Source organism: Ovis canadensis, chromosome X (genome assembly GCF_042477335.2).
Source record: "Ovis canadensis isolate MfBH-ARS-UI-01 breed Bighorn chromosome X, ARS-UI_OviCan_v2, whole genome shotgun sequence".
NCBI lineage: Eukaryota > Metazoa > Chordata > Mammalia > Artiodactyla > Bovidae > Ovis > Ovis canadensis.
In genome coordinates, this window is record NC_091727.1 from 17,763,574 (window position 1) to 17,783,966 (window position 20,393).

The 20,393-nt window shown below is 39.2% G+C and overlaps 1 protein-coding gene and 1 pseudogene across 2 annotated transcripts in view; both read left to right on the plus strand.

The window, feature by feature from the left end:
• CDKL5 (cyclin dependent kinase like 5) overlaps positions 1-20,393 on the plus strand; it is a 170,443-nt gene that overhangs the window by 79,770 nt on the left and 70,280 nt on the right. The window lies entirely within an intron of this gene.
• Positions 3,566-4,573, plus strand: LOC138930067 (gap junction alpha-1 protein-like; annotated as a pseudogene).

Sequence of the window (20,393 nt, forward strand, 5' to 3'; positions counted from 1 at the left end):
TTGTCCAGTTTTAAAATAATGTTCAACAAGAGGCTTTTAACTTCCGTATGAGCCATTTGCTTAGCTAGATGATTCATTCTCTGTTATTTTCATCCCTTTGAATCTCCGATCTGTGTATTTTAAAAGTGCTTAGTAAGAACTTTTTCAGAGCCAAAGATTTGTAAAAATTAAGAACTTCATGTCGTTCTAGAAAATTCCCAATAACTTCATCCTAAATTAACTAGAAGTTTTTATTTTTTGCACCTGCTCCCACCCCAGCACTGTTTTTTGTTTTATCAGATGCCTTCTATAAACCATGCTAAAGCAGTTTCAGGGATTATTTTCTTTAACCTTCATTTGTTGTTTCTTTACCCCACTTGTTTTTGAAGAAGTAACTCAATTTTTAAAGGCATTTTGAAATCTTTGGGACTAAGCATTGGTTAAATTTGAAAAACTAATGAGAATAAATGACCAATTTTTATGCTGTGAATGGTCTATTTTCAATTAACCTGGAAGAATGTATTAATTATGAACTATACATCTTGGTGATTTTAGCTTAATAGGATTACTTCCAGAGTCTGCCTGATAGAGGACAGTTTGGCTAAAATGTATTGTTTAAGCAACTGAGAAAGCACTGGGCATGCTTTTAAATCTTATAATTTGATTACTTGGTAAAAAATTACATTTTGGGAAGCTTCAGTTCTTATCCTTGGAGAACAGTTGTAACCAACTTTGAGTGGTTGACATTGTAAAATGCATTAACCTTGCACCCCTTCTTAGGTTTCATTTTAAGTTTTATTTTTTTCACTGAATCTACTGTGAGGAACAGCCATTAAACCAAGAAACAAGTAAGCTGCATGGTATTTAAGATGGCTCATTAATTGGCAATTCATATTATGTTTACTTTAAGAAATGTTTTCCTCTGTTAATTCTAATTGTTTGAAATGAACATTTATCTTTGGGAATAATTTTTTAATTATTTAATTTTTTTTTCCATTTCCCAAACAGTAATATCTGCAATTTTATTTCTGATTTACGTAATTATTTAATTTTTTAAAGAGGGAGAATTAAAATATAAATATTATGAATGTTATGTTAATATACTAAATAAGTTTAGTTCAGTTCAGTTGTTCAGTTGTGTCCGACTCTTTGTGACCCAATGGACTGCAGCACGCCAGGCCTCCATGTCCATCACCAACTCCCAGAGCTTGCTCAAACTCATGTCCATTGAGTCGGTGATGCCATCCAACTATCTCATCCTCTGTCGTCCCCTTCTTCTCCAGCCTTCAATCTTTCCCAGCATCAAGGTCTTTTCAAATGAGTCAGTTCTTTGCATCAGGTGGCCAAAGTATTGGAGTTTCAGCTTCAACATCAGTCCTTCCACTGAATATTCAGAACTGATTTGCTTAAGGATTGACTGGATCTCCTTGCAGTCCAAGGGACTCTCAAGAGTCTTCTCCAATACCATAGTTCAAAAGCATCAATTCTTCAGTGCTCAGCTTTCTTTATAGTCCAACTCTCACATCCATACATGACTACTGGAAAAACCATAGCCTTGACTAGATGGACCTTTGTTGGCAAAGTAACGTCTATGCTTTTTAATACGCTGTCTAGGTTGGTCATAACTTTCCTTCCAAGGAGCAAGTGTCTTTTAATTTCATGGCTGCAATCACCATCTGCAGTGATTTTTTGGAGCCCCAAAATAAAGTTTGTTTTAAAAATGATGAGGCAGTGCTATATTGAAATAATTTGGTTGAAAATAATTATTTTTGCTGTGTGATAATCAGTTAGCTGTGGTCCTTCATTTTAAGGTAAGATCTGTTTGTTTGGCATGTTCTGAATTAGAGGCAGAAACTTCTCCGTAGGCTTTTTCCTCAGAGACATTGCTTATAAAGAAAGAGGACTGTCAGGAGAAGTGGAGAAAGACTAGAAGGTCTTCAGTAGAGGCTTGGCAGGGGTATGTTGTGCCCCATGCAGGTTCTACCTACTGACACCACTTTGTTGGGTGGTATCAGAATTGCTGCTCCTGAAATTCTTTTAAAAGCTCTTGATATATTAAAACACTATCTTAGAAGAAACCAGGAAGAATGAAGTATTGTAGTCGTTACAAAAAAGCTTCCATGTGCTAACAATTGAAGATAATGGTCCACATTCAGTAGATAAGTATTTAAATTGAGACCCCTGTTGGCAGAGACCTGACTTCAGTTCCCAGATGAGGAGAGTAGCAGCTCCTCTTTTTGGTTCTGATCTTGCTGGTCTACTCTCTGCTGACTGGAATGGCAGCTATCCTTGTAAAATGCCCCTTTATGTATCACAGGATTCAGGACCACAGCACTGGTACAGATTGTCTTCCCCTCTCCAGAGACTCTCAGGATCAGACCCATGATTCCTGGCATCTTTTGACACCACCAGAATTCACTGGTCATCCATTACCCAGAGCCCTTGTCTCTGTACTGATTTGTATATCCCTCAATTGCATCCTGTTTCCTCCCTCGACTCTCTTACCATCCCCTAGAACTCCCCCAACCGCCATTACTACTTTCTCTGATGGCCTCAATCTTGCCCCGGCCTCACAGTGTGATTTGACTTTCTGCCTCTGGGATTCTCTGCTGATGCCTGAGGTAGCCTCCTTTGTCATATTCTGCTACCTCTCTCTACTACCTGGTAACCATACTGCCTGCCTTTGAGCTCCTTGAATACAGTGAGTCCTTCCCTCTTCAAATTTTTGCCCCTGCTGCTTCTTCACACACAGCAGTTTTTCCAGTCTTTGCTTGGCTGACTCTGTACATTCTGATCTGGATTTCGTCGTGCTAATCTCTGTCGGTGCCTGTTTGTTTCTTCTTGACACTTAATTAAATTTGCACTTGTATATTCATTTACTAAACCTTTTTCATTGATTCTAAGTATACATTCCCCCCACCACACACAGTTCTGAAATTGGGGCATATCTTACCTTGGATGCCCTGATTGCTTTCTGAATGGTAAGTAAAGTAATGATTTATCTTATAGTCAGTTAATTGTGATAATCAATAAAATACTGTGCTTTTGCTGATCTGTTCCCCCTAGTTGATTGTGAGCTCTGAAGGACTCATAGTAGGAACCAGTGCCCATTATCATGTGACACCTACTAGGCACTCATAAATAATGCTGGGATGAATATCATTATCTGGAGACGATGGCCTGATACATCTGAAAATGAATCAGCCAATATATGCATGTAAATTTTTAATTCAGTTTTTGTGCTTGAGTTTTAATTTTTGAAGATTGCCTCATTCTGGAATTGGAGACATTTAAATGTGTCTGTTTTGTTCCCCTGTTTATGTAACTTGACACATTATTGATATATGTACATTCTTATTTAAGAATATTTACTCACCATGTATGGTAAGTGAATCCACATCAGTTTTTATCAGGTATCAGCAATTGCCTTTCGTTAGGGGAAAAAATGAGGAAGGTACCAAAGAGTAACAGACTTGTAAGTTTTAGACAGTTCTGAGTGCTTTTTCATTTTACTTCATCCTCTAAGGAGTGCAGTCACTTGGCATACCTACTTCGCTTTTAAGGGAAAGAACAGCGAACAGGCAGCATGAGTTACTAGAGTGCTTTAGGCCAACTCCTTGACAGGGTTCACAGCTATAGGGAACGTATGGCTCTCAGTCCTTTGGTTTTCAGAATCCTGCTACTGAGAACAGCAGTTGAGTCAGCCTGACATGATGAGTAGTTTGCCTTTAGTTGTAATGTTGGGCAACCTGGTTGTGAAAACGTCTGCTATGATCAATCCTTCTCAATCTCTCACATGCACTTCTGAGTCCCACAGATCATAGTTGCATCTGTCCCCACACTCCTGTACCTAGTCCATGTGTCCTGTGTGATGCAAAAGGAGGACAAGTTGAATAAGAAAGAGGAGGAGCTCAAAGTGCCCAAACCAGTGGTGCCATTGTAGAGATGCCCTTAGAGGAAATTGAAATCAGGAAGTTCAAGTATGGCCTTGAAGAACACGACACGGTGAAGATGGTGGGATGGAGGCTTGCTGTAAACCTATACCATCTGCATCTTCATCAAGTCTGTCTTTGAGGTGGCTTTCCTGCTGATCCAGTGGTACATCTAGGGATTCAGCCTGAATGTGGTTTCCACTTGCAAACGAGACCCCTGCCACATCAGGTGGATTGCTTCCTCTCTCGCCCCACAGAGAAAAACATCATCTACTTCATGCTGCTGGTTTCCTTGATGTCTCTTGCCTTGTATGTCATTGATCTTTTCTCTGTCTTACTCAAGAGCATTAAAGACCATTTGAAGGATCCAGAGAGTGAGCCTTTCATCTGGTCTGCCAAGCCCCTCCCGTGACCCCTCATCAACTATTCCTCTTTCCACCATGTTTCCTCACAAGCATGAACTGGTTCCGAGACAGAAACAGTTCTTTCTGCCATAGTTACAGCAGACAAGAAAGTGAGCAAAACCATACTAATTGCAGCGCATAGCAAGTTTGAATGGGACAGGCAGGAAGCACTGTCTCTAACATACATAAACTTCTGATTTCCCTGATAACAAGCATAACTCCAAAAAATATCTAGCTGCTGGACACTGGCCATTGTAGACAAGGAGCTGTTCTGCAGAGCTAGCAGACATGCCAGCAGCAGTATAAATTACCTAGAGATCTAGACAGGTGGTTGGAAGCATTACAGTTCTGCTCACTTGTTAAAGAAAAGGAAGGTGCAATAGACAGTGTACTTTTGTTTCAGTGGAGGTGGTACTCAACGACCTCATTGACAAATCTTAGCAGATAAAAAGGCATTAGGCTAGTTCTTTCGAGATGGTGAGAATAGGAGGATGGAGAGAGAGGAATTAACAGAGGTACATGTTGGTTTTTAAAGTCATTGACTCAAAGAACTTGGATTTTTATAAGTAAAAGTTGTACTAGGTGATGCATAAGTAAGGCCTTTTTCTCCCCATATTCCCCTAGAATGGTTCAGTGTTTGTGAAAGTGATAGATATTTGCCACATATTGGTATAAACAGATGCAGTATAAACTCATGAACATAGATTTTAAAATAAACGCACACAGGGTTCAAATTTGAGCTTTTCTCATGGATTTTTTTGGTAAGGGCCAAAACTATATTTACATTACATAATTTCTACCGTAAAAGTAAAGCACTATTTTTCCTTAACTATCCCCCAACCCGCAGTGTATCCTATTATAGATACTAGTTCTGTTTATTATAATGTTTTCTCTTTTGTAGAAAGATGGCACAAATGATTTCCTTTTTCTGAAATGTAATCGTTGATGCTTGAGTGATAGAATTTTAATACTATAAACACCACCCATTAATGTGAGAAGCTTAAAAGAAATGCTTATAGCTGGACTATTAAGTGTTCTTACATAAATTTTGCAATAACTGATAGTCCTTGCCTTCATCCAACTTAATAAACAGTATTTTGGAACTTATATTCTTTTGAGTTTGGCAGTCTGTCTTTTGGGGTGACCAGCATTTTTGATATTTGTACTAAGATTTTATTTGGCATCCAAGAGAAGCTGAAAGATGTTTGAGTATTTTCAGTGTAACTAATTTGTTTGAAATATATACCACAGAAATGCTGCAGTCCATGAGTCGCAAAAAGTTGGACACGACTGAGCAGCTGAACTGAACTGATAGATGATCGATGAAAATGCTGAATTTAATGCATTATTCTTGCATGACAGCTACATAAGAAGTTTTGTACAATGAAGAACCCTAATTTTGTTTAACACTTCACATTGAACTATTGTCATGTTCAGCTTTACTGCGTGCAGTGTAGACCTAGCCCATCATATGTTCTACAGAGTGTTCTTTGTTCAGTAAAGTGTTAAGAGAGCAATCTGCATGACTGCTTTCTTTGAGAGCTTCTGGGTGCACTGATCTTTTTGAATTCTTCCTTGGTACATCTTCATCTAAACAGAAGATGCTAGAACAGATTTTTTGAAATGGAATTGTGGAGACGGTGTTAGAGAAGGTTTTAGTATTTGCTTTTTTGATTATATGTAGCAGCATCATGCATAAACTTACTACTTTCAGATGTGCAAAAATTGTAGCTTCTTTGTTTTTCTTTTAATTGATCTACTTTTGGTCAAAAGCTTCCTCCTACCTGACAGGGCACCAAGGGAAGGCAGAGATGGGGACATTAAACTTGCCAATCCATCTGACTGCATCTTGCTCTGACGGTCTCATTTGGAAAACCCATTCGCTTGGTTCAGTCAAGAGTCTTTCAGATTTCCTTCTCACAAAACCTTTCTAAAGGAAGAATCACTATTATGTTCTAATGGGATGTGTGCTTCTGTGGGAGACTCTAAAACCTTGGAATCAGATTGGACATTGCCACCCTCACTTCCTGTTTCACATTCATTTTCGTATATCACTGACTTGATTTTCTTTAATTTTTTCTCTTGAGATAATTATAGATTCACATGCAATTATAAGAAATAATAGATTCCATATATACTTCAACTAATTTCTCCCAATAGTAGTATCTTACATAAGTATAGCAGAGCATCATAACCAGAAAACTGACATTGATATAATCCATGGATCGTATTCAGATTTCACCAGTTTTACTTGCACTAGTGTGTATGTGGTGTGTGTGCTTGTGTGTATGTGTAGCTCTATCCCTTGTGTATACTTGTGTGGCCACCACAGTCAAGATAGAAGACAGTTGTTTTTTTAACCAGGATTCCTTATGCAATCTTTTCATAGACACAGCTACATCCTGAGATAGCTATATCCCTCCTTTCCCCTCTACCTATACCCTGGCAACCACTAGTATGTTCATCTCTATAATTTTGTCATTTCAAGAATGCTATTTAAATGGAATGATACAGTATATATCCTTTTGAGATTGGCCTTTTTCACTCAGCATGACTCCCTTGAGAACCATCCAGGTTTTTTGTGTGAACCAATAATTTGTTCTTTTTTATTGTTGAGTAGTATTCCATAGAGTGGAGGTATCATGGTTTATTAACCTATTGAAGGACCTTCAGGTTTTTTCTAGTTTTTGGCTATTACAAATAAAACTGCTGTGAAGAGTCATGTACAGGTTTTTTGTGAACATGAGCTTTCATTTCCCTGGAATAAATGCTGGAAAGTATAATTGCTGAGTTACATGCTAAATTAGTGTATAGTTTTGTGAGAAACTACTGGTGTACTCTTTTTTCCAGTGTTTCTCATTCCAACAGCAATGTATGACTGATCTCATTCTCCATGTGCTCACCAACCTTTGGTATTATTACTATTTTTTATTTAGCCATTCTAATAGGTATATAGGTGACATCATTGTAGTTTAAATTTGCATTTCTGTAATGGCTAATGATGTTGAACATCTTTTCATATGCTTGTTTGACATCTCTATATTCAGTTCAGTTCAGTTACTCAGTCGTGTCTTACTCTTTGCAACCCCATGAACCGCAGTACGCCAGGCCTCCCTGTCCATCACCAACTCACGGAGTCCACCCAAACCCATGTCCATTGTGTCAGTGATGCCATCCAACCATCTCATCCTCTGTCGTCCCCTTCCCCTCCTGCCCTCAATCTTTCCCAGCATCAGAGTCTTTCCAAATGAGTCAGTTCTCTGTATCAGGTGGCCAAAGTATTGGAGTTTCAGCTTCAACATCAGTCCCTCCAATGAACACCCAGGACTGATCTCAGCTTCAACATCAGTCCCTCCCATGAACACCCAGGACTGATCTCCATATTCTCTTCAGTGAAATATCTGTGCCATTCATCCATTTTCTAGTTGAATGTTTTATTACTGTTGTATTTAAGGAGTTTTTGAAATATATATATATATATATATATATATATATATATATATATATATATATTCTTGATTAAAATCCATGTTGGATATGTTTGAAAATATTTTTTACCCAGCTTGTAGCTTGTCTTTTCATTGCTTAATCAGATCTTTCACAGAGCAGAATGTTTTAATTTTGATGCAGTAATTTAATTATTTTTCCTTTTATAGATTGTATTTTTGGTGGTAAGTCTAAAAACTCTTTGTCTAGTCATTCATCCTAAAGATTTTCTCCTTTGTTTGCTTCTAACATTTTATAAATTTGCATTTTACATTTAAGTCCATGATCTGTTTTGAGTTAATTTTTTAATGTAAATTTATTTATTTTAATTGGAGGTTAATTACTTTACAATATTGTATTGATTTTGCTGTACATCAACATAGGTTACTTGAGATGTAGGTTGAGGCTTTTTGTTTGTTTTGCCTATGGATGACCAGTTGCTCTAGCACTACTTGTTGAACAGTCTCTCCTTCCTCCACTGAATTTCTTTTGCAGGCAAAAATCAGTTGAGCATATCTGTGTGGCTCTATTTCTGGGTTCTCTGAGCTGTCCCATTGATTGAGTGTTTATCCTTCTGCTAGTGTCATGCCGTCTTGACTACTGTTACGTGGCTCTGTAGCAAGCCTCACTGTCAGGTATAGTGATTCCTCCCACCTTATTCTGCTTTTTCAAAATTTCTTTAGCTATTCCAGGTCATGTGCCTTTCAGTTTCTGTTTTAGAATAAGCTTTCCTATGTCTATAGAACACTTGCTGGCATTTTGATAGGAATTACTTTAAATTTATATATCCATTTGGGAAGGATTGGCATCTTGTTGAGTCTTATAATACATGAGTACAGTGTGTTTCTCTATTTAGGTTCTCTTCAATTCTTTCATTAACATTTTATAATTTTCAGGATATAGATCCTATAGATATTTTGTTAGGTTTATATTTTATTTCCTTGGAGCAATTGTAAATCTTATGTTGCTTCTAATTTCTGTCTCCACATTTTTGTAGTTTGTATATAGAAATGTGATTAGTTTCTCTTGTATTCTACAATCTCGCAAAACTCATAGTTCTAGTTTTTTGGTGGATTCCTTGGGATTTTATATGTAGACATATTTTATATGTCATATGTAAGTAGTGTCCATTTCATTCCTTTGTTTACACTCTGTTTGCTTTTTATTTCTTTTTCGTGGCTTATTACTCTGATTAGAACTTCTAATACTGTGTTAAGTTGCAGTGATTAGAGCAGACATTCTTGTCTTTTTTGTGATCTTAGGGAAAAAGCATTGTCTTTCACCATTAAATATGTTAGCTGTAGAGTTTTGTGGATGATGTTTATCAAGTTAAGGAAATTACCTTCTATTCTTAGCTTGCCAGAGTTTCTTTTTTTTTTAAAGTCATGAATGGATGCTGGATTTTGTCAGATTCTTCTATTATATGATTTTTGTTCTTTACCCTGGTGATATTATTTTCAAATGTCAAATCAGTCTTGAATATCTGGAATAAATCCAGCTTGGTCATGGCGCATATTTCTTTTCATATATTGCTGGATTTGATTTGCTAATGTTTTGAGTTCATGAGCTGTATCAGTCAGTAGTTTTTGTTTTTTGTGTTGTCAGGTTTTGGTATCCACATAGCACTAACTTTATAAAATGAGTTGGGAAGTGTTTCTTCCTCTTCTAATTTCTGGAAGAGGTTATATAAAATCAACGCTGATTTGACTTTAAATGTTTGGTAGAATTCTTCAGTGAACCCATCAGAGCCTGAAGATTTATTGGAAACTCTAAAATTACAAATTCACTGTATTTAATAATTATCTGACTGTTGTTTATTTCATCTTGGTTAAGCTTTGGTAGCTTGTGATTTTCAAGGAATTGGCTCATTTTTTTTTTCTAAGTTGTCAAATTTATGAGTATGAAGTTTGTGGTACTTCTTACTATCCTTTTAATGGCTATAGAATTATAGACATCTCCCCTATTTCATTCCTGATATTGATAATTTTTGTCTTCTATCTTTTTAAAAATCTTTATCAGTCTTGGTAGAGATTAATCAACTTTACCAGTTTTGGGGGGAAACAGATTTTACTTCATTGATTTTTTTCCCTCAATTGTTTTCTTATTTGAAACGTCATTGATTTCTGATTTTATCTTTATTATTTCCTTCCGTCTTGCTTTGGGTTTCTTTTTCTAGTGTTGAGGTAAGAATTTAGGTTATTTATTTGAGACCTTTCTTCTCTAAAATATGCAGTTAGTGCTATACATTTCTCTCTTAGCATTGCTTTAGCTACATCCCACATATTTTGATATAATATGTTTTCATTAAGGGCCTTCCCTGGTGGCTCAGACCTTAAAGAATCTGCTTGCAGTCCCGGAGACCTGGATTCGATCCCTGGGTTGAGAAGATCCCCTGGAGAAGGGAATGGCTACCCATGCCAGTATTCTTTGGAGAACTCTGTGGACAAAGGAGCCTGGTGGGCTATAGTCCATGGGGTCGCAAAGAGTCGGACATGACTGAGCGACTACACACACACACACACACACACACACACATTTTCACCAAGATGTTTGCCCCTCCCTCAGCTTTCCTAGAAAAGGGCTCTGCTGAAAGCTTTCCAGAGCTCAGGGTTTTTAAGGCATGACCCACCCATCTCCATGCATGGCCCTGCAGTAAAACCGTTCTCTGCTCCGAAGTCCAACGTTTTAGTATTACTTGACCTCACTGCACATGGGGTGCGTGCACTTACTTGCATATGCTAACTGTTGACCATCCTGGCTAGGAGGGGCAGGAGAGGCAGGTATGCCTTGTCACTGCTCCCCACGTGGCCTCCACTCGCACTACCCTGGCAGGGGATTGGGCCTGCTTCCCACTCTGCCTTTGCTGGTATGAATAGAGTCACAGTTTTCACAGTTAGGTCTGGCTGGAGTAGAGTGGTTATTGTTTAAAAGTTTTCCATCTTGGTAGGCTGGTCCTTCACTGGCCTTTTAGCTCGAGAGAGAGCGGGCTTTGGTTGGGGCTATTTCTTGTCTGTGTCGCAGGCATTTTAGGGTTGCTTGTTGAAGTAGTTTTATTGGAGTTGCTTTAAAATCCTTGTCAGATAATTCCAACATTTATTTCATCTTGGTGTAAGTCTCTTGTCTTCTCATTCAAATTGTGACTCTAAAGGTCCTTGGTATGATGAGTGAATTTTGATTCTATCCTGGTCAATTTGTATGAGGCTCTGGATCCTTTTTGATTTCTTTCGTTGAGCAGGTAGCCTTCCTGTAGCAGTATAGTGTGAGGGTTGGAGGTGTATGTTCAGTTTCTCCTTAGGCCTCCCTGACCCCACCTCTGCAGAAATCTTGCTTTTATTCCCACTGCCTCCTTGCAGGTGGATGGAGCAGATGTTCAGCTCCTCACTTGGCCCTGCCAAGACCTTCCTAGCAAAGAAAGTGAAAGTGAAGTCGCTCAGTTGTGTCCAACTCTTTGCGACTCCATGGACTGTAGCCCACCAGGCTCCTCCATCCATGGAGTTTTCTAGGCAAGAGTACTGGAATGGGTTGTCATTTCCTTCTCCAGGGGATCTTCCAGACCCAAGGATTAAAGCCGGGTCTCCTGGATTGCAGGCAGACGTTTTACCCTTTGAGCCACCAGGGACTCCCAGCAAAAGTGGACCACTAATTCACCTCGCCTTATTATCTCAGCTTCATCCTGAAGACACTTCCCTGGCAGTGGCACCAGAGTACTGTCGTCTGCTTCTGCCTAGGGGAAGAGAGAAGATCAGCTTGGGGACTGGACCCACCAGCACCACAGAGGGGTGAATGGAGCACTCCCGGCTTCTGCCAGGCTGGGGGTGGAAGATTAGGTCCCTGCTTTCTCATGTGTGTGTGTAAGAGTGTCTACCCCCTTAGCCCCACTGAAACCTCAGTAGCATAGTGGTGCAGTTTTTCCTTTCATGTTTGCTTGAGCAGGGTGAGTATTGCCTGAAGGATTTTCTGTTGTTAGCTCATCCTTTTATTGATCTTTTAGCGACGGGAACGGGCTATTCTTGGCACTTTTTTATATTCGACTCTTGTGGGTTCCAGGTCACAGGCTTCTCTGGCACCCTGGTGAGAATACATGGGAAACAGTGAGGAATCCCAGGAGACTGAGTGCTGAGGTGTTCCTTAGGTCCCCAAGTCTCCAGGCACTCGTCCTCCTCCTTTCCATCCTGTCTTCTATCTTTATGTATTATGTACGGGGGTCTGTAGTTTTAAGAGGAGGCACCTGGGAGAAATGAGGCTACTCCGTCTTGACCAACTAGAAGGTTCCATGTGTGTGTGTGAAAATTCTGTAAACGCCTATTTTATGATAATGAACATCAGTTCATTCTTCAAATATACCATGTATCAGGCACTGTGATTGAGACTTAGTCTTTACCTTCAGAGATCTCAGTTTTTTCCAGTTCAGAGTCCTGTGAAATAGATTTTAATTTGCCCCATAGCACTCAGGTAGAAATATAATTGTTTTAGAAATAAAACTAAATCTAAGTCACCACCTGGTTTGTTGGTATTACTAGCACTCCTTTGCTTCCTGTGGACTAATACAAGCCTCCTTTGGTTTATGACATACCAGGCAAATGGGGAAAGCTGCGTTGTCCTGAGTGCTTTGTTGTTACCATGGTTACTGTTGCTTGTTACTCAGGTTACCATTAGATATTTTGCCAGGAGCTGCCCTCCAGTGGGCATTGTTTCCCTGACCCCACCTCTCCAGGCAGGGGTCTCTCCAAGCACCATCACTGTTCTAAGTCCTGGACATGCTTCTGTCTCATGTGGAAGCTACAGCCCCAAAATCCAGAGGAATGTCACCTCTCTTTAACCTGTTGGATGGGAAGTTCGGTTCAACTGTGAGTCTGGGCTTTATATAGTAAGGTCTGTTAGTTCTCTCCAAGGTTGGGAGCAGCCCCTTGAGGACAAATTACTTGCTCTCGACTTTCCTCTGGAAACTTGCTTTGGTGATTTGAGAATGCCCAGAAGTAGAGTTGAGCAAGCTTCAGGAGTGGGTGATGGACAGGGAAGCATGGCGCGCTGCAGTCTGTGGGGTCACAAAGAGTTGGACATGACTGAGCAACTGAACTGAACTGAGAAGTAGTGTTTTGAACTTGATGATGGTAATAATGGTAATAACATTTAGCTTATGTGCTGTACTGAGCATTTTCTTTGTATCTTCTCATTTAATCCTAATAGCAGTCTCAAGAGTTAGTGATATCATTAGACTCAGATTGCAACAAAGGAAATCAAGGTACCAAGAAGTTAACAAACTGGCCCAAAAAGTCACTCGGCTAGTAGCTGGTGGAGCTAGAATTCAAATCCAGGCAGTGTGGCTCTGAATCTGAAGTTCTCACACTTCTTCTTGATGTATGACATCTTTTGACTTTCACTTTAGTTTGTTATTATTTGTTTGAAATCAAGATTGTGTCTGAAAGAAGTGCTTCTGGGCTTTTGAAAGTTAATCACAGAATTAAATGCAATTAAACAGCATTTCTAGTTAGAAACACTTTTTGTTTTCTTTCTTATGAAACCATATAGATAGATCTGGCAACTGGAGTATAAAAAATAGCCTGTACATAGCTTATGTTTTAAATTGGAGTATAGTCATCAGATATTTTATTTGTTTCTGAAAGTAGGAAATGATGAGTTTGTTAGAAATTTCTGCCTTTCTGTTTGGTAGTTTAGGACTCAAGAGAAAATTTAACCTAATTATTTTTTATAATATGTATCTGTTTATCACATTTCTTTATATGGTGGTAACATTTTCTATTACTTTAGAAGTGCCTTTTTGAACAAAAATACACGTAGTAGTATAACTAGAAGGATGTGATTCATAAATCATTATATAAATATTACACATGCCCTTAGATTTAAATTCTACTCTAAGGGCTTATTATAAAGCTGTTATAATGTAGCCAAGTTCCTTTGGTCAGAAAAGATTTGTCATTTAACTTGATTTTTTAGTGAAAATATATAAATTGTTCCATTCATTTAAAATGTAGAAACGAGTTTATTTACATGTATATTCTATGTACCTGATAGTATAAAATATAAAATTTCTGCCATGTTTTGTTAGAGAATAATATATAATTTCTCTTGAAGTGATCCATTAATTTCTGTTTTTTGATATCATTGATTTTGAGATTTCTACAGGCACTTTCTCACGATGTGATTTATCTGAATCACTATGCGATTTATATTTATTTATTCAGATACCTTTTTCAAAATTGTATTGATTTATCATCCATGCTGTTTAAATACATTCTTTGTTGATATATAAAGATTCTTTGTTAGTTCTGGCTCAAGAGGAACCACAGGAGAGAGCTTTGAAACTTTAAATTTAATTTATTAAGCCGACATCTGTTAAAACACCTGCTGTAGTGAGTCCTGCTGGATGTCTGGAATAAACAACAAGAAGGACATGATTAGTGATTGTAGACAACCCACATTCTGGAAGGGGCAAAACTCATGACAGCATAATGATTGGGATGTGCTCTCTGCCCTTGAGGAGTTCTAGGACCAACAGGGGAGAAGGCAATGGCAACCCACTCCAGTACTCTTACCTGGAAAATCCCATGGGAGGAGCCTGGTAGGCTGCAGGCCATGGGGTCGCTAAGAGTCGGACACGACTGAGCGGCTTCACTTTCACTTTTCACTTTCATGCATTGGAGAAAGAAATGGCAACCCACTCCAGTGTTCTTGCCTGGAGAATCCCAGGGACAGGGGAGCCTGGTGGGCTGCCATCTGTGGGGTCCCACAGAGTCGGGACACAACTGAAGCGACTTAGCAGCAGCAGGACCAACAGAGAATGAAAATGTCAAAAAACAATTTATTTCAAAACTCAGGGGATTGGTCTGTTTAAGAGAAATAATATTTCAGCCTTTATTTTCTGTGATGTTTTTAGTTGTGATGAAATTTACATATTCCATTTCTATGCCCTGTGTGTCTATTGCCTTATTTCTTCTTGGTCCCTGTAAGATTCTTAAGAAGTACTTAGTAGAGCAGTTGAACTGCTTAATTCACTGTGCTGAGCTGTTTGTACGCCTTTCTCCTAGGTCTTAGGGGCGAGAGTTATTTGTAGTGCCTACATTCATGGATCTTATTAACTGTAATTTGAGGTAGGCCTTGAGGCAGAGTTGCAAACCAAAGATTCCAGGGTAGTTGTGATAAGAGCTTGGTAGGAGGTGTGGTTAGTGTGTAGGGACCTCAGGAGAGGAGCACCCAGAATAAGCTGGGGGATCACGCAGTGCTTTCCAAAGGAGGGTTTTGAAGGAGGAAAGAAAGAATTAACTAGAAATACAGAGTTGGCTTCTTGTCATTTAAATAGCAGCTATAACATCACTTCCTTGGAAACTCCCTGTATCTTGTTTACCCACCAGTATCTAAAAAATTTAAGTATGTTGACTTCAACAGCATCTACATAATTTACTGGGAAAATTGGCCATGAGGAAGTTAGGCACAGTCAATTCTTCTCTCAATCAAGGGATCTATAGCAAGCTGTTTGCCTTCATTTGGATCATATATTTTTATGTTGATCATTAGTCCATTTTAACTTTAAACCTTTCTTTGTTTATTTTTCTATCATTATAGCTGAATGTTTATATATTTAACGGAGATAATCTTTCTGGAGTACCTGGTGATGTATCTTTGGTCAATAAATTGGTTTTTCTCTCCTAATCTTTTCTTATCATGGTTCCAGATAAGAGAGTAGGGTAAAAGCCTCTTCAGAGGGGATGTTCCTTTGAGACTTAAAAGGGAAACAAAAGACAGCCCTTCCAGGTGCCAGAGAAATGTGGATTGAAGAGCAGAGTTAAGGCAAGCAAGTCCTGACATTCTCTTCCCCACACCCCTCCCACCACCATAAAAGTGAAAGTTACTCAGTCCTGTCCAACTCTTTGTGACCCCATGGACTGTACAGCCCATGGAATTCTCCAGGCCAGAATACTGGAGTGGGTAGCCTTTCCCTTCTCCAGAGGATCTTCCCAACCCAGGGACCGAACCCAGGTCTCCTGCGTTGCAGGCGGATTCTTTACCAACTGAGATATCAAGGAAGCTTCTTCCCACTACCGTGGGGGTCTGGAATTCTGGGTTTGGGGGACACTGAGTTGCAGGTGAAGCCAAAAGTGAAAGATGCTTATGCCCCCATTCCCCTCTTGAAACTCAGGGAGGAAACTGCCTTGCAAGATTGCCTCAACACAATCGAAGCAGTGACAGCAGAGTAAATTGTGGCGTGATGTCATTAGGTGGAGAGAGGATGCCTGGGCCTCCTTCAGCTTGTGAGTGTCTTCTGAGGAATCCCAAAGGTATCACCCACCCCAGGTAACTAGATTGAGAGTTAGCAAACCTGTCAGTGGGGATGCAGTGTTGAGGGGCAGGCTGATATCAGCACTCTAGTTTTTGGCCAGGTAGCAGTCATACATGAGATTGCAGAGTGTAGATGGCTTTACCTATTAAAGGTGAGAAAGAGACAACCAACCAGGCCAGACCCCTGGGCTCTAAGCCAAGAGCACATCCCTGAGCCCACAGCCTGCATGGGGTCCAGCATTAGCGTCTGGCCAGTGTCTGGGGTCCAGACATATAAGGAACCTTGCCTTGGGGACCATAGAGCCCCAGGGGACAGCACAAGGGCCAGTACATGTGTATCTGTGAGTCTTTCCTTTACCACAGTCAAGTTACAAAACCCCGTCCACATCCATATACCCAGCTGCCATCTTCGTAGAAGCAGGGAGAAAATCTGAACAGAGAAACTGAGTGTTTACCTGAAGAAAACTATGAACCACCTTACCTGTTCCCTGAGAAACCTGTATTCAGGTCAAGAAGCAACAGTTAGAACCAGACGTAGAACAATGAACTGGTTCCAAATTGGGAAAGGAGTACGTCAAGGCTGTATATTGTCACCTTGCTTATTTAACTTATATGCAGATTACATCATGTGACATGACGAGCTGGATGAAGCACAAGCTGGAATCAGGATTGCCGGGAGAAACATCAATAACTTCAGATATGCAGATGACACCACCCTTATGGCAGAAAGTGAAGATGAACTAAAGAGCCTCTTGATAAAAGTGAAAGAGGAGAGTGAAAAAGCTGGCTTAAAACTCAACATACAAAAAACGAAGATCACGGCATCCGGTCCTATCACTTCATGGCAAACAGAAGGGGAAAAAGTAGAAACAATGACAGATAATATTTTCTTGGGCTCCATAATTCCTGCGGACAGTGATTGCAGCCATGAAATTAAAAGATGCTTGCTCCTTGGAAGGAAAGCTATGACAAACCTAGACAGTGTATTAAAAAGCAGAGACGTTACTTTGCTGACAAAGGTCCATATAGTCAAAGCTATGGTTTTTCCTTTAGTCAGGTACAGATGTGAGAGACAGACTGAGCTGAGCACTGAAGAACTGATGCTTTTGAATTGTCCTGGAGAGAACTCTTGAGAGTCCCTTGGACAGCAAGGAGATCAAACCAGTCCATCCTAAAGGAGATCAACCCTGAATATTCTTTGGAAGGACTGATGCTGAAGCTGAAGCTCTAATACTTGGCCACCTGATGGGAAGAGCTGACTCATTGGAAAATACCCTGATGCTGAGAAAGATTAAGGGCAGGAGGAGAAGGGGGTGACAGAGGATGAGATGGTTGGATGACATCACCAACTCAATGGTTGTGAGTTTGAGCAAACTCTGGGAGATAGTGAAGGACAGGGAAGCCTGTCATACTGCAGTCCGTGGGGTCACAAAGAGTAGGACATGACTTAGCAACTAAACCAACAACAACTATAAATCAAAAAGGACTGAGCTACTATAAAATGCAAGTTAAAGTCAAGGTCAGGGCTTGAAAAGCAAGATTAAATCAGTTGTAGAAAATTGAAGAGCCACGTTTTCTTGGCACATCTTAGATTTAGTCTTAGAGGATATATTTTCGTCATTTAAATTTAAATTTTGCCCACTATTGAACACAGCTTAAATCCAGTGATTGTCTGATTGAGGTTGTAGATTGCCTGCATTTGGCATACCTAATTAATGCTATTTTTGATTATTTGATCACTAGAAGTAGAATTTTCATTTTCTCATTATCTAGTCATTGTTATGAGCACAAAATGAAATAAAATTAACACAATTGTACAGTAACTACAGTACGTACATGATGGTTAATATTTCTAAACTGAAATGCTGTCTAGCAAGCATCATTACAGTGTACTTTTTGAAATTTCCATTCATTTGCTGACAATACCAAGTCTGAGTTTGGTGTAGCCAAGGTAGTTTGAGAGCATCTGTATATAATGTCTGTAAGTGTGGGCTGTATGAAATCAAGTACATCTCAGATTTTGCATAATCTATAAATAGGGAGCTAAATTGTTTGAAAGTTTACCTATCCCTTTCTAGTGAAGAGAGTTGCTATTTGCTGTGCTAGAGGGATTAGTGAAAATTGTTCTGTGGGTGCCTCATTTTTCATCTTGATAACATTTTATTAATTACCTAATCTATCATAATAAGTAGGGCAGTCAATTTATATTAGTCTATAACTATGAGGTGAATTATTTTTAAATGATGCATTTAAAACCAACTCTATTGAGGTAAAATTTACATATAAAGAATGTACCCTATATACAGTAAGAGGTAGCTATTTTAAGTGTACAGTTCCGTGTGAACTAGTTTCCTCAGTTCCTCATGGTTACATCCTTAGACATTATCAACCAGTGTGCTTTCAGGTTGATATTGATCCACTAACACTTATACTGGACCATATTAGAAGTATTTGTAAAGGCTTTCTAGGTATGTGGGTTTGTTTACATATATCAGCTAAATGGTCCTAGGTTTTTGATTTTTATTCTTATATTTGAGACATTCAAACCTCAGCCATCTAGGTGGCTCCAAGTCTCATAGCCTTACTGGTACGTTCACTTGTAATGCTCAAGTAAAAACAGTTCAGGACTTGACTGTGGGAATTCTAGTGTTCTCCTTAAGAATGTGGCTTACCTTTTCAAGAGATCCTCACCATTTTCTCTTCCCACTAACCTCATGTTGCTATATCTCACCTCGAGAGACTCTTCCCTTCTCTGTTCCACATCGGCCCAGGCTTTACCCCTCTTCCTTCATTTCCTGGAACTCCACTAATATAAAATAACTGGCAGCATTTGTAGCACATGTGCCCTGAGGATTTGGGGACCTTGTTACTATATACGACTGTGAGTGGTATATTAGCTAGTTCTGGGTCTGTGATAATTTCCTTCACTCAGAGTATCTCACAATACACGTGTTAGATATTAGTAATTATGTGACATATCTGTTTCCATATTATATTTTGCCAGGCTAGAGGAAAGCTTACTAGTTTAGTCACAAAATGGAATGGAGGTGATGGTGAAGGATAGCAATCCTTGTTGCAGGTGGATAAATGAATCAATAAATAATAACGTTTTAATTTAGTAAACCTTCTGATGTAACTTGATAAATATTGGCAACCTAGTAACTGCAGTAATTTTATAGCAATGCTGTGGAATAATTTTTTTAACAAAAGAAAGTGATATTGGTTTTGCAGTGCCTTTTCAAGATCTGTAGGAGGCCAGAGTAGCCAAATAGCAAAAGAGATTTTTAATCAAGACAGTATAATTCTGAACTTAAAGAGCTTGTTTCAGTTCCTGCCTGCTGAAGGACTTCTGGACAGAGCCAGATAAAATTTTGAAGGCTCTATGTTCTTTCATTATCCTCATTTTTAAAAACTTTCTGAAGAAAGAAGGAAACAGATATATCTTAATAAGTCTCCCAGGGATACACTGTCCTTAAAAAGCATAAACATGTATATTTGTATTCTTTGTTTTTAGGTTTGTTACTTGAGTTCCTTGTATATCAAGGAATATCTTTTATTCTTTTTATAATTATGGTAGGAAAAGGTGTTTTTCTCTGTTAAGCTGTAGTGAAATTAGTAAATGATGTCCAAATAGATGGATGACATGGGCCAGCAAGATGTGAGGTTTAAATACATTATGCAGTACGACATTTGCACTGGATCTTTCTCTCTTGCTCAGCATACTTTTAGACCAGTCATACATTTATTTGTCACCTACACACTTGCAGTCCTGTGGTAGAATCAGATAAATATGTGAAGGTGTCACTTTAATACAAGTTACAAAGGAGAGGTGTCTACTCAGAGAGCATTTGGGGCTTCAGATGTAGTCACGGGGCTATAGGAAGACTTCCTTAAGGAAGTGACAATTGAGTTAAGGCCTAAGGGATAGGGTTGAATGGCACAGGGAGGGCCAAGGTTTTAGGAGGAAAAGGAACAGCCTCAATAGCAGGAGAGATCGTGGTAAGGATGGCAAGGGCTCAGCAAGAAAGGGAGACCAAAGAAGAAGAGGTTGGGGACCATTCCCTGCTGACCAGGTAAAAGAGCTTTGATTTGGTCCTTAGGGCACGGGAGTTTGGGAAGAGTCTTTTAAGGGCAGATTTTCCTTTGCAAATGAAGAGCCTGTTGTTGAGTGGCAGACATATTAAAAATGTTAGGAAGTTAGGCAGTACCCTGGGTGGGAATTCCAAAGGCTCCAACTAGGATGGGAGTGTTCAGGTAGAGAAGAACAGTGGACCAATTTGAAAAAGATTTAGGAAAC